Source organism: Pseudophryne corroboree, chromosome 1, assembly GCF_028390025.1.
Source record: "Pseudophryne corroboree isolate aPseCor3 chromosome 1, aPseCor3.hap2, whole genome shotgun sequence".
Taxonomy (NCBI): Eukaryota; Metazoa; Chordata; class Amphibia; order Anura; family Myobatrachidae; genus Pseudophryne; species Pseudophryne corroboree.
Window position 1 is genome coordinate 199,863,623 of NC_086444.1, and position 15,627 is coordinate 199,879,249.

Sequence of the window (15,627 nt, forward strand, 5' to 3'; positions counted from 1 at the left end):
GGGTATATTGAGGTTATACAGTATGATATCACATCATGGTGTGGGTTTATTGAGGTTATATAGTGTGACATCACATCATGGTGTTGGTATATTGAGGTTATACAGAACGATATCACATCAGGGTGTGGGTGTATTCAGGTTATACATACAGTATGATATCACATCAGGGTGTGGGTATATTGAGGTTATACAGTATAATATCACATCAGGGTGTGGGTATACTGAGGTTTTACAGAATGACTATGATATCACATTATGGTATGGGTATATTGAGGTTATACAATATGATATCACATCTCGGTGTGGGTATATTGAGGTTATACAGAATGATATCACATCAGAGTGTGGGTAAATATTGGTGCCCCCCTATTTCCTATATTAAGATAAATATATGTATGTATGTGTGCGTGCGTGCGTGCGTGCGTGCGTGCGTGCGTGGAGTGTTCTGGAAAAAAATTATATACTGTATTTATACATTTAATAGTCATTTCTTTTAAATCACACATTTCTTAGCAGTCATACCCAGGATTAGAACCAATGACCTGTTACACTAACAGCAGACACCTTACTGATGGAGTTATTTGCTCCTGTACGAGAAACATGATAATTCTAACTATATGAAGTTACGTGTAATGTCAGAGAAGTATCTTCATATAGTTAAAATTCTCATATTTCCTATACAGGAGCAACAGCTTCATCAGTAAGGTGTCTGCTTCCAGTGTAATAGGTTGTGGTTTCTAATCCTGGGTGTGATACTTGTAAAATATGTATCTACAGTATAATAAAACAGGGTGTGATTTGTAGTGACAGAATGGGAGGAGAGGTGCCCCCCTTCAGAGCAGGAGCCCGGCGGCAGATGACTCCGTTGCCTCCCAGAGTTCTGCCTCTGATATCACATCACGGTGTGGGTTTATTGAGGTTATACAGTATGATATCACATCAGGGTGTGGGTATATTGAAGTTATACAGTGTGATATCACATCAGGGTGTGGGTATATTGAAGTTATACAGTATGATATCACATCAGGGTGTGGGTATATTGAGGTTATACAGTATGATATCACATCAGGGTGTGGATATATTGAGGTTATATAGTATGATATCACATCATGGTGTGGGTTTATTGAGGTTATATAGTATGATATCACATCATGGTGTGGGTTTATTGAGGTTATATTGTATGAGATCTCATCACGGTGTAGGTATATTGAGGTTATACAGTAAGATATCACATAACGGTGTGGGTTTATTGAGGTTATATTGTATGAGATCTCATCACGGTGTAGGTATATTGAGGTTATACAGTAAGATATCACATCACGGTGATATGATATCATATCAGGGTGTGGGTATATTGAGGTTACACAGTATGACTATGATATCACATCACGGTGTGGGTATATTGAGGTTATACAAAATTATATCACATCAGGGTGTGGGTATATTGAGGCTATGCACTAGGATATCACATCATGGTGTGGGTATATTGAGGTTATACTAAATGATATCACATCAGGGTGTGGGTATATTGAGGTTATACAGTATGATACCACATCAGGGTGTGGGTATATTGAGGTTATACAGTATGATTTCTCATCACGGTGTTCTATATATATATTGAAGTTATATAGTGTGATATCACATGACAGTGTGGATATATTGAGGTTATACAGTATGATATCACATCACGGTGTCGGTATATTGAGGTATATAGTATGATATCTCATCACGGTGTGGGTATATTGAGGTTATACAGTATGATATCTCATCACAGTGTTTTATATATATATTGAAGTTATATAGTGTGATATCACATGACAGTGTGGATATATTGAGGTTATACAATATGATATCCCATCACGGTGTGGTTATATTGAGACATCACGGTGTGGGTATATTGAGGTTATACAGTATAATATCACATCACGGTGTGGGTATTTTGAGACATCACGGTGTGGGTATACTGAGATTATACAGTATAATATCACATTACGGTGTGGGTATATTGAGGTTATGCAGTATAATATCTCATCACAGTGTAGGTATATTAAGGTTATACAGTATGATATCACGGTGTGGGTATATTGAGGTTATACAGTATGATATCACATCACAGTGTGGGTATATTGAGGTTATGCAGTATAATATCTCATCACGGTGTAGGTATATTAAGGTTATACAGTATGATATCACGATGTGGGTATATTGAGGTTATACAGTATGATATCACATCACAGTGTGGGTATATTGAGGTTATGCAGTATAATATCTCATCACGGTGTAGGTATATTAAGGTTATACAGTATGATATCAGGCTGCGGGTATATTGAGGTTATATAGTATGACATCACATCACGCTGTGGGTATATTGAGGTTATACAAAATTATATCACATCAGGGTGTGGGTATATTGAGGCTATGCACTAGGATATCACATCATGGTGTGGGTATATTGAGGTTATACTAAATGATATCACATCAGGGTGTGGGTATATTGAGGTTATACAGTATGATACCACATCAGGGTGTGGGTATATTGAGGTTATACAGTATGATTTCTCATCACGGTGTTCTATATATATATTGAAGTTATATAGTGTGATATCACATGACAGTGTGGATATATTGAGGTTATACAGTATGATATCACATCACGGTGTCGGTATATTGAGGTATATAGTATGATATCTCATCACGGTGTGGGTATATTGAGGTTATACAGTATGATATCTCATCACAGTGTTTTATATATATATTGAAGTTATATAGTGTGATATCACATGACAGTGTGGATATATTGAGGTTATACAATATGATATCCCATCACGGTGTGGTTATATTGAGACATCACGGTGTGGGTATATTGAGGTTATACAGTATAATATCACATCACGGTGTGGGTATTTTGAGACATCACGGTGTGGGTATACTGAGATTATACAGTATAATATCACATTACGGTGTGGGTATATTGAGGTTATGCAGTATAATATCTCATCACAGTGTAGGTATATTAAGGTTATACAGTATGATATCACGGTGTGGGTATATTGAGGTTATACAGTATGATATCACATCACAGTGTGGGTATATTGAGGTTATGCAGTATAATATCTCATCACGGTGTAGGTATATTAAGGTTATACAGTATGATATCACGATGTGGGTATATTGAGGTTATACAGTATGATATCACATCACAGTGTGGGTATATTGAGGTTATGCAGTATAATATCTCATCACGGTGTAGGTATATTAAGGTTATACAGTATGATATCAGGCTGCGGGTATATTGAGGTTATATAGTATGACATCACATCACGCTGTGGGTATATTGAGGTTATACAGTATGAAATCACATCACAGTGTGGGTATATTGAGGTTATGTAGTATAATATCACATCACGGTGTGGGTATATTGAGGTTATGTAGTATAATATCACATCACGGTGTAGGCTTATTATGGTTATACAGTATAATATCACATGACAGTGTGGATATATTGGGGTTATACAGTATGATATCACATCACGGTGTGGGTATATTGAGGTTATACAGTATTATATCACATCACGGTGTGGGTATATTGAGACATCACGCTGTGGATATATTGAGGTTGCACAGTATAATATCACATCACGGTGTGGGTATATTGAGATTATGTAGTATAATATCACATCACGGTGTGGGTATATTGAGGTTATGTAGTATAATATCACATCACAGAGTAGGCTTATTATGGTTATACAGTATAATATCACATGACAGTGTGGATATATTGTGGTTATACAGTATGATATCACATCACGGTGTGGGTATATTGAGGTTATACAGTATTATATCACATCACGCTGTGGGTATATTGAGGTTGCACAGTATGATATCACATCACAGTGTGGGTATATTGAGGTTGCACAGTATGATATCACATCACAGTGTGGGTATATTGAGGTTATGTAGTATAATATCACATCACGGTGTAGACTTATTATGGTTATACAGTATAATATCACATGACAGTGTGGATATATTGAGGTTATGCAGTATGATATCACATCACGGTGTAGGTATAGTAAGGTTATATAGTATGATATCACGCTGTGGGAATATTGAAGTTATATTAGTATGATATCTCATCTCAGCTATACAATACCAGCAAATATTACAATTCAACCATCTCCTGATTTTAATAGACAGCATATATTACAGTGTGGTGCAGCTTCATGTGGGTCACTCTAGCTATGCTAATTGGGGAGCATAATTGCTTCAAGCACTTCTCCGTCCCACTTTGATGGAGACCATATTTGACTAATGAAATGAAGAAGTACAAAATTAAATTTTCAGGGAAGGTCTATAGAAATTTCTTGCACATCACCAAAAGATTTCTGTGACATATTAAGAAAAAGCTGCTCAGCCTGAACATGCATAAATTCTCTTTGCTTAAAGGCAGGTTAATGTGAATTAGCTTTTCTGGATTTCATTCTCCTTAAAACCCAACACTACTGTATTAAGGTATTTAGTTCACAGCTGCCATTCATACCACAAGGTGCCAGGACTGTATGGAGCTGTCAGTCTATGGGGGGAATTCAATTAAGGGTAAATCCATTCGCCTGGACGAATCTGCGCTTTACGACAGCGGGATCTCACACAAAAGTGTTCGCTACCCATGTAGCAAAGGGTGAGAGATGGGCGGCCGTTGCCAGTGTTTATACGCTGTGGCAAAAGCAAATCACACCCTTCACCGGCAATTGAATTCCTTTGCCTATAGTAGCCTAATTAAAGAGCATAAGGCAGTGTCCCCAGACAGAGGGCTTCATTCAGCATGGATTGCTTTTGAAGACTGAAGGCACAATGATTGCGAATGCAATTGCAAATCTGTGAAGACCTCTAGCCAAACCCACAATCGCATCTGCGTATACTACAACCCCATCGCAAATCTTGCCCACTCCCATCGCACGCATAGCTACAAACACAACATCGTGTACATTCACTTAAAATTCTGATAATAAACATCTTATACATCTGTAAGTCTTGTGATACCCCCTTTCAGACTGCCAGCTATGAACACGGGTTATTGGCACATGAACGTGCATAACCCATGTTCATGTGTGGTCTGAATGGTGCCAGGGTTGAAATACCGGGTTTAGCGACCCGGTTTTCCAACTCAGGTAGCGAGCAGGGTCTAACACGTGTTCAACCCAGCGCGCTGTGCAGTGTGAACGGGAGCAGGGTCAATAAAACCCATTTCCCGTTTACTGTGTGTGGACAGGCAGCGCTTGGAGATCATGGACACCTGAAGCGGGTCGCGCCCTGGGAGCTCCCGTGTCAGGCACCCGGGTGCGACCCGCCTCAGGCGGTCTGAAAGGGGTATCATTGTGTAGCGGGGATGGGTCTGCGAGTTGCAGAATTGCTCCACCCCCTACCCAGCATCACCCCCTCCGCCATGCCTTCCCCTACCATGCCAAGCTGGCTGCCTCCTCCCAGAATGGGCAGCAAAAGTATCGGCAAGTATACATTAAATGTCATGGTATAAACACAATACATACATGTAAAACGTAACAAGAGTTGCTTGCAATACTAAAACTTTTGTATAACACTGTGCTAAAATGAGCATACAAATTACAACATACATATCTAAAGAAAAGTGTTATTTTGTCAATTGTAAAAAGCTAATTTATTTAATTAGGCATACAGCAGACTAACAGCATTCCCATAACTCCCAACAGTCCCAATTTTCATGGATCAGCCAAGTTTTTTGTGGACTGTCCCGCTGTCCCACCCGCGAGCCACAGTGTCCCACAGTGGGGGAGGGGGAGTTGTGAGGCTCCTGTCAGACACCCGCAGTGGGGGGGGGAGCAGTTGGGAGACTCCTGTCAGTCACCCGCAGTGGGGGGGGGGGGCAGTTAGGAGGCTCCTGTCAGTCACTGCTCTGCCTAGCAGAGCAGCGGTGAATAGATGCTGTGTACATGCGCACAGCGTCTATTCACAGGAGACAGAGGGTCTAGGGGCATGTCAGCAGCTAACAGAGCGCTAGCTATGCCCTCACAATGATGGAAAGCGGCGGCATGGCTCGCAATCGCGGCACTCCTGCAAGGATATGCCCTCTATTCTATAGGTCATTTCCCCTTATGAACGCGGCGCTCCTGGGAGTCCCGCTTCCCCATCCCGATGTTGGGAGGTATGCATTCCCTACATCACTATGACCACGATAAGCTGCCTGTGACTCTGCAATTATTAGCTTGACCATCTGAACTTTTTCTGCAACCATCAGTACTTCCACAGTCTGCGTAGCTCTCTAGCTACTCCGCCTGTGTTGTTGATGCGTTTGCAATTTCTGCAATGCTTCATATATGAATGAGACCCAGAGACACCAATAGATCCCGTCCCAGGAACTTACGGCTCTAGGAATGGCATCAACCTAGAAATGTCCATCGGATATTGCAGGTTAATGACCATTGATGGTTAATCACTGATTGTTAATTCTTTTTGCTATTGTTTTACCATCAATGCTCAACCCACCGATGTCTATCCCTACATCGATCGGCAATGGACGGAAAACTGGGAACTGTTTGAATGAATAAACTACCTACGTTTATTTGGTGCAAGTAACAGCAACGTTGCATGTCTGCTCAGGACTCTTTATGAAGCTAGCTAGCTCTACCCCTTTCCTCAGAGTCTCCCCTCCTCCTCCCTTTGAAAGTCTGCATTTGACCCTGATAAAGTTTTCTAGTGTTAGAGCAACCCTAACCCTTACGGCATCCTAACCCTAAACATAAGCCTGGACCGTTGAATTTGTGACTGTCGACATGTTCTATATTTAATTTTCGACTATGGTGACATCCTGAGCATCAACCTTGTATACCACACTCAACGTGTGTGCAGTTGTTTTATATATATATATATATATATATATATATATATATATATATATACATATATATATATATATATATATATATATACATATATATATATATATATATATATATATATATCTTTACGTATTATTCTGCACTTGTGATTAAACACACTATGGATTTTCTGACTCCTGGATCCCATTGTTGCATCTTTATGCAATATCTGTTTGTTCACATGGTGACCTCTCTGTGATTGTAAGCAAGCCTTGAAGTTTATATGGGCCAATTGGTTTTTATTCGTCATCATATCCTTTGATTCCAAATTATGTTCCCATTTACAATAAGTGTGAGCAGCTCCATGTACTCATATTTTATTCATTTCTGTCTCTGGACTTCCATTAGTCTTTTCCATTTATTTATTTTTTATTATTTTATTTTTTTTTCGGTACTGAAAAACCTCCAGTCAAATTGAAATGTATTATGCTTCTTGAGAAGCACTCAGACAACAAAATTAATAGAAGCACCAGTGATTTATCTCTCAACAATGTATGTACATTAATACAAAATTATTTCCTTCTGCAGAATTCACAATAGCGCAGCGGCTTGTCATTCTGGATTAGTGCACTTAAATAATTCTAATTATATGCAAAAGAACAATATCTATAATTGTTCCTGTACTCTTCCATCAGAAAAAGAAATAACACAGAAGCACATTTACCCTAATTTCTAATACACTGAAAATAACCAAGCTAGATTATTATTATTATTATTATTATTATTATTATTATTTGGCATATTACGGTGTTCCGATTGTTTTATTTTTTCAGAAATATTGCTAAAACTTTTAGATTAAGGTAAACATTTTTGAAAGTGTAAATGTTTTAATTGCATGCTCACAAGGCAAATTTCATAAGCATACAATAATTATTGTTTCTTTTCTATATTTATTTCCTCATTTTATGTGCGTACCAATAATACACTGCTGAATGTTCATATTCTCTTAAATAAATAATAGCAACAAAAATATAAAACATTGTTGAAAAAGAAAAAACAATAAAGTGTGGTATTCAGGTGGTGTAGGTGTTCCGACCTTTTCTCAGACACTTCCCAACCGCCAACATTGCAGATTTTTTTGGGCGACCTTATTAAGCAGTGATATATGCAGCAATATCTAGCCGCTAATTGAATATGCCCTAACATCCTTAGGGCCATGGAAAGTCTTAGGGATTGAGGAGGAGGAGCCTTTATACTGTACTTTAGCTGTTTTCTGGAATTGTAGAAATAACTGTACAAGAAATGTATGTCATTCATTTGTTCTTTTGCCAACATAACCCTAAAGGGAATCACATGATCTTTATCATGGTGTAAATGATATCTATTATTCCTGACGCCTAATATTTGAGATTCCTTATCTTCTTTTTATTTAATCTGAAGATCATTATACATTTTTTTTCATGTTGTATCTAGTTTGCAAATAAAGATTTGTAAGTAAAATAGGGATATATCTTGCACATATCAGCACTACTTAAGGGGCCTATTTACTAAGCCTTGGATGGAGATAAAGTCACTGGAGATAAAGTATCAGCCAGTCGGCTCCTGTCATTTTTCAAACACAGCCGGTGGCATAGCAGTTAGGAGCCGATTGGCTGGTAATTTATCTCCAGCGACTTTATCTCCATCCAAGGCTTAGTAAATAGACCCTTAAATACAGGGCCGGATTAAGCCTTGGGGGTGCCCAGGGCACTTAAAAAAGGGGGGCCCGATGGAAGGTGGGGGGTGTATAAAAATGTGCATACCTCCCAACATGTCCCGTTCCAGGAGGGACAAAATGCTCTCTACCTGGACTTCCTGTGTTGAACTATTTAATTGATAAGAAAGGTACTTCAACACAGGTGATCGCAATCATAAATTAAGAGGGAAGTCCAGGTAGAGAACATTTTGTCCCTCCTGGAATGGATCATGGTGAGAGGTATAGATTGTGTATATTAAATTTAAACCAATGTTGTATATTAGTTTTAACTAATAGTTTAAATATGCCTGGGTACTGCTCCACCTAATTGAAAGACAACTATTTTAGAAACTTTTATTTTAGTGGAACAAAGACAACTTAACCTTAAAATACACATAGATAAATAAAATAATTTATCTTGTCACGTGCAAGAATAGCAGCAGCCTCTGTTCTACTTACACACTGAGACAGGACTCAGGAGGACTGTGTCTCTATCTCTAGACCCAAATAGTTTAGCTGCATAACTGTTTACACAGGACTCAGACACCCAAACGGGGAGAGGGAGAAGCTGGGATCCCTGTGTCACTTGCAGCCCTCTCCACCCTCCTATCTCTCCTCTGGTCAGAAAGCTCTGGTGGTAGCTCATGAAACATGATATTCCTGTGTCTCTGCCTGCACTGCATACTGTCCTGCTCGCATTCTGGCTGCTGGTTCTGCTGCTGCTTAAGAGGGAAAGCTAGTGATGTCAGTGTGCTCTGACCGGGGGGCCCCCTGACAAAGGGAGGCCCGGGGTACAGTATGCCCTGCATCCCCCCTTAATCTGGCTATGCTTAAGTAACTTATGTACAGAGAGCATTAACAAATCTCAACATAACTCTTACTTGACCACAGACTAAGAACATTTACATTCTTGTGCAGTCATGAGCCTGGGAGCAGGACCTGTACAATGCGTTAGGTATGCAAGACCGGCGTTCGGTATCCCGGTGGTCAGCATACCGACGCCGGGATCCCAACTGGCAGAATGCTGACAGGGGGCGAGTGCAATGAAGCCCCTTGTGGGCTCGCTGCGCTCGCTGCAGGTTCTATTCCCACTCCATGGGTGTCGTGGACACCCACGAGTGGGAATAGCCCTCCGCCCCCTGTCGGCATTCTCGCAGTCAGGATCCCAGAGTCGGTATGCTGACTGCCAGGTTCCCGTATGCCGGTCTCTTAACTACATCCCCTGTACAACCAGTGGTGTAAGTTCGTCCCAGTAGCCCGGAGGCAAGATAAATATTGGTGCCCCCCCCCCCTATATTTAGATATAAATATGTGTGTGTGTGTGTGTGTGTGTGTGTGTGTGTGTGTGTGTGTGTGTGTGTGTGTGTAGTGTTCTGAAAAAACAAACATATATACTGTATATATACATTTCATTGTCTTTTATTTTAAATCACACATTTCATAGCAGTCATACCCAGGATTAGAACCCATGACCTGTTACACTGACAGCAGGCACGTTACTAATGGAGCTATTTGCTCCAGTATAGGAAGCAGGAGAATTCTTACTATACGAAGTTACGTGTAATTGTCAGAGAAGTATCTTCATATAGTTAGAATTCTCATATTTCCTATACAGGAGCAAATAGCTCCATCAGTAAGGTGTCTGCTTCCAGTGTAATAGGTCATGGTTTCTAATCCGGGGTATGACACTTGTAAAATGCTATCTAAAGTATAATAAAAAGGGTGTGATTTGTAAGGTACAGGGACCAGTGAGGCAATTGGCTACTGATAAGAGAGTAGCAGCTATCAACTTAATTTAATGGTGTCACAGAATGGGAGGAGAGGTGCCCCCTTCAGAGCAGGAGCCCGGCGGCAGATGACTCCGTTGCCTCCAAGAGTTCTGCCTCAACAGTATGTTGTGTTAAAGCCACTCTAACCCCAAGTAAATTGTCATAGTGTAGAGTCTATCTGTAATACAGAATCAACAAATACAAGTTGTCAGCCAAATAAATATGGTGTAGGAAAGGGGTACGATGTCTGGATTCTCATTTGTGATTGGCCCTCTTGCTTGCATACACATATACCAGAGCTCTAAAAAGAGCCCAAGAAAATGGTTGAACGTAGCTGCCACCATTGCTCCAGCTTGGGGCAAAAGGCCCTTACAGTATGGTATTGTTGTTTTCAGCATACACTGCATATTGCACCACTATACAGTGATCCTTCAGGAAAATGTCTGCAACAAATGTGCTTCTAAATGTAAGAAATCAAAAGCAGAATGAAAATCCAATATATTCTGTTATGCTACAGTAACTGTCCAGATAAACTGTGATTGGCCAAGCATCTCTAACATACTGGCTAACTGTCCCTAAATACCAGGGACAGTCTCAAGTTTCAAAGATTTGTCCCTATGAACGATGATGTTTCTTTATAGTGTCCGCAGCAGCAGCGTCTTCTTGTCTGAAGTGGTTGATAACAAAGTAACAATGGCTCATGCTCAGCTGATGTATATACAATGTCAAACATCTACAGTTCTGTCTAGATATAAATGCTGTCACATACGTGTTTCTAAATGTAATCAGTAACTCTTCTATAGACGGTACCTTGAGAGAGATGTATCAAACCTTAGAGAGAGATAAAGTCGAGACATATAAAGTACCAACCAATCAGCTCCTAACTAATTATTCTAACACAGTCTGTAACATAATAGTTAGAAGCTGACTGGTTGGTACTTTGGTGGGAATTCAATTAGATACAAAGGAGGTGAATCAGCTGTTGCCACGGCACTTCAGGGACAGCAATGGCAGCCTGATTCGCCCCTTTGCCCGGCCGGCCGAATGCTGGATTTGCATAAAAGTGCTCGAGCACTTGTGAGCGAGATCCCCACCACTGTAAAGTTTTTTTATTTATACATCATTTGTATTGGCATATTTTCTATCATTTGACTTATATCTTTTTTAGGTGCCACGTCATATGAAACGCATGACTCTGGGGGGCTCAAACCATCCAGTTCTTTTACATAGAGCTCCATAGGAGTATTGGATGGATTGGGGGCAATATGGAGGCAAAGTGGATAGCATTGTTGCTTCACAGCACTGAGAGCATCTGAGTGGAGTTTGTATAGGTTTGTAAGTATGTTTGTGTGGGTTTCCTCCAAGTGCTCCAGGTGTGTGTGTGTGTGTGTGTGTGTGTGTGTGTGTGTGTGTGTGTGTGTGTGTGTGTGTGTGTGTGTGTGTGTGTGTGTGTGTGTGTGTGTGCACTGATGTAAGGTGGCCCTATATAAATTAACAATGATAATTATTATTATTATTATTATTATTATAATAATAATAATAATAGTGCTAAATAGTAGCAGAACAATAGCAGGTTAATGTACTGTATTGTTCAACAACTGGGTTCGGACTATAAGGAGGATATAGTGAGAACCCCCATATTTTCTGTTCAGGGGACAGGGATGCAGTGCAAAAAAGAACAATCACTTAAAAGGATCCTTGCAAAATTATCCCTCATCAAATCATTTGGATTACATTTTGGTTAATGCCACTTTAAATAATAACCTTGAACCCAATAAGATCTTCCTTACCGTACATAGATTTTGGAATTTATTTTCCGGAAATGGAGGAGAATACATCCATATCAAAGACTTGTAGATCTCTACAATAAAAAATAAATATCAGTATTTGGTTACAAACACAAATGTAGCTAATATTATAAAACTAGTTTAGCATTCCATTGTCCAAGTTATGTTACCTTTCTAGAAGATTTTTATTTATTTTTTTACATTGTATATTTTAACCCTCTGCCGTACAACGCTGTAAGAATATGTTGGTGCTTTGTTCATGCAATGATGTAAAGTAGGAATATTTTTGACAATCTAAAAATATATTTCCATGAAGGGAAAAATCGTCAGTTAAGTGGTTAAAGAACAAGTTCAGAATGTGGAAACATATAAGAGAGATATTGTCGAGAGAGATCCATGTTCCCTTTGGCTAGTTTGGCATGCTGTGACTTGCAGTTCTTGAATAGTGAGATGTGAATACTAAATCATTTTGTGCAAAACACTGTGCAAAATTTTCAGGCCAGAAAAAAAGAATATTACAAAAACACTGGTAGGTTAATTGCCTGCAGACAAAAATGAACCCTGATGTGTAAGTGTGTGTGTACAGGTGGCAGGAAATATAGATTGTAAGCTCCACTGGGGCAGCGACTGATGCGTATGGCAAAATACTCTCTGTAAAGCACTGCGGAATATGTGTGCACTGTATAAATAACTTTAAAACTAATTATATAACAATAATTATAATAATTATTACAAGTTTCCAAGGGCTGGGCATACTGCTACTTATAGTTCAAAAACAGCTTAAGAGCATCAGTTAAAATTTGCTAGCTTGGTATGCTGAGACTTGTAGTTCTACAGCAGCTAAAGACTCACTGCATGCTTACATGCTGCAATTGTAACTCCATACCCTCCTACCTCTTATAGCCATGCTACCCCTATGTCTGTCTTTTATTACCAAGCTTTGTTAGCTTACTGTAAAGTACAACAGAATATGCTGCACTATTAAAGAAACTGTTAATAAATAATAATAACAGCACAACAGCAACAGGTTGCCTAAATCTTGGAACACATGATAGTTGTTACTATAACATCCAGAAAAAAACCTCTATTGGCTACTACAGTCCAAGAACAACTAAGGAATTTCTACAGAGGGAGAAAAGTCTTGGAACAAGAGGATATGAAATAACTAGAAGAATGACTTTACTGAAATGGTAGTAGATAGGTGGAATAGTCTTTTCTCAGTAGCCTGGGAACTTCAACATGCTTGGGAAAGACATACAGCTCTCCGAAGTCTGACAAAAGCTAAAGATTAAATAGAGGCTGAGGTTATTAGACATAAAAATAGCATACTATATTGGCCAATTGGTTCTTATCTGCCATCAAATTCTACATTTCTAAATTATCTATATAGAATTGGAATGTGAGAATTAAGACTAAATTTAAGCTCCACTGGGCAGTAACTGTTGTCAATTATTATTCTCTGCAATGCTCTGTATAATGTTTATTTTGAAATGTTAATAATGTAGTATTATTATTATTATTATTATTATTATTATTATTATTATTATATAGGTTGCCTTAGTTGGTTGGGTGTGCTGCAACCTTTGGGACTACAAAAATTAGACATAACTGTTTACCTCTAGAAGGCTGGGCATGCTGGGGCTTGTAGCTCCAAAACAACTGGAGAGCCATATGTTATCTATTGCTTACTTGGCATTCTGCTACTTATAGTTCTACAACAGCTACAGAAGCTCAGGCTGCCTCTGTCCAGATGTTCTATTCTATGACCTGTAGTTCTACAACAACTGATCAGTGACTTATTGTCTACATGTAGAAACACTTCTAAAATAGAACAAAATCCATTTCTCATTGCCGTTATTGTTTAGTTTTTAACGCATCTGTTAAAAATGTCCCCAAGTTTTCTATAACAGAAGTGCAGAAGAGTGTGCACTGGAAGCCGGAGTACATCTGGTGTGAAATGCAGCATTTATAGTGTGACAAAGAATAACCTGATCCCACTTAGTGACAATAGGCTTCCTATTCTCTCATCGTTCCTAGTTAGACACCTGAGGTATCTTTCTCGCAGCATGCACCTGTCTGTCTGCAAATCATATCTGCATCTGTGTTACCATGTGGCAGGCAGAGGGACTCCTTACAGCGAATTAAGGTGATGAGAGAAGCACGTTAGGAGACAGTCTGTGTACACAGGAGTGTTACTACTACCTCACCACCTTCTGCAGAATCTCCAGGTCCCGGAGGAATCCAGTGTTTATTTGGGGGAAAAAATTACCTGAGGGCGAGGCTAGGCAGCAAGTTGCCTGCGACAAGTCTTAACCCTTTTGCTGCTATTAATGTCCCTTCAAGCCCCATATTACTCCCAAAAGTAAAGGTTCACCTCGGTAATTAATTATTGGCATGTTTCAGCCAAACTGTAGAACAAGATGGTTAAAATGTAAAACTGTACAACCATTCCTGCACATACATGTACTATGTAAATAATGGCACATATTACTGAGCAAATCTGTATTAGGATTGTGTCCTACAGGTATGTCATATGTTTAGTGTACGTACTTGTTACATGGCTGTGAGACTGGTATCTCTACCTTGTGCTGTGATGTATCCCCTGCCTGCAAGAACCATATACATTATATGGGATAATAGATTTGTAGTGCCTATTTCTGAGGTCGGCCAGAATAATTAGCACATATGTTCTAAGTGAATGATAGTTTAGTGAGCAATAAAACAATTACCATCGCCAGGGCTGACAGTCCTTCTAACTAAACTCCAAGCAGCAGTTAATTGGAAAAGCTAGTGTTTCTCCATTGTCTTCAATTACCATTACACCCATCTAGCTAGTTTCAGGCTAATTTGTACATTTCCATAAACAACAGGTAATAAGAGTAATAAAATAAGGAAAGATGGATTTCTAGGCTTTGTCTTTTTGCCATCACTTTAGAAAAAAATCCTCGTTTTAGAACAATATAAAACTGATTTAAAATACCTTATATATAAAGCTAATGTACAATCTAGAGTGGGTTCAGGTTTCTGGAGCGGAGATAAGAGATCCTGTAATATGGTTTCTTATAATAAAGGATTCATTTCTTGTAATAAAGACAGCAAGCCAATTAATAACAGTCAGTGCAGATATTAAATAGATTGAAAGGAGCATACTTTATAATAGAAAAATACTTTATCCTCTTTGGTCTCATATATCGTAGCATACGACCGTTCTTAATGCAGCTGTAATTAATGTATGGCAATCGAGAAGTGTTTTCTTACTTTCTCTTGGGTAAAGGAACAAAAATATCATTGTGGTTTGACTCCAAACCAATAGACACCAACAAATGATATAAGTGCACTAGCGTAATTGCACCATTAGTATTCTATTTAAAGGTTTATACTCAGTGTTCTATAGGATGTCTTTGCTTTAGTGTGACACTTTACACAAAAATCAATAAGTATATATATATATATATATATATATATATATATATATATCACTATTG

General features: G+C 38.9%; 1 long non-coding RNA gene across 6 annotated transcripts in view; it reads right to left on the reverse strand.

Annotated features, from left to right (window-relative positions):
• The window catches only part of LOC135060759 (uncharacterized), a 64,707-nt gene that overhangs the window by 43,724 nt on the left and 5,356 nt on the right, over window positions 1-15,627 (reverse strand). For all 6 annotated transcript variants that reach the window (XR_010247184.1, XR_010247160.1, XR_010247178.1 and 3 more), the window contains one exon: window positions 12,146-12,216. This is a non-coding gene — a long non-coding RNA (uncharacterized LOC135060759). The remainder of the gene's footprint in view (window positions 1-12,145; window positions 12,217-15,627) is intronic.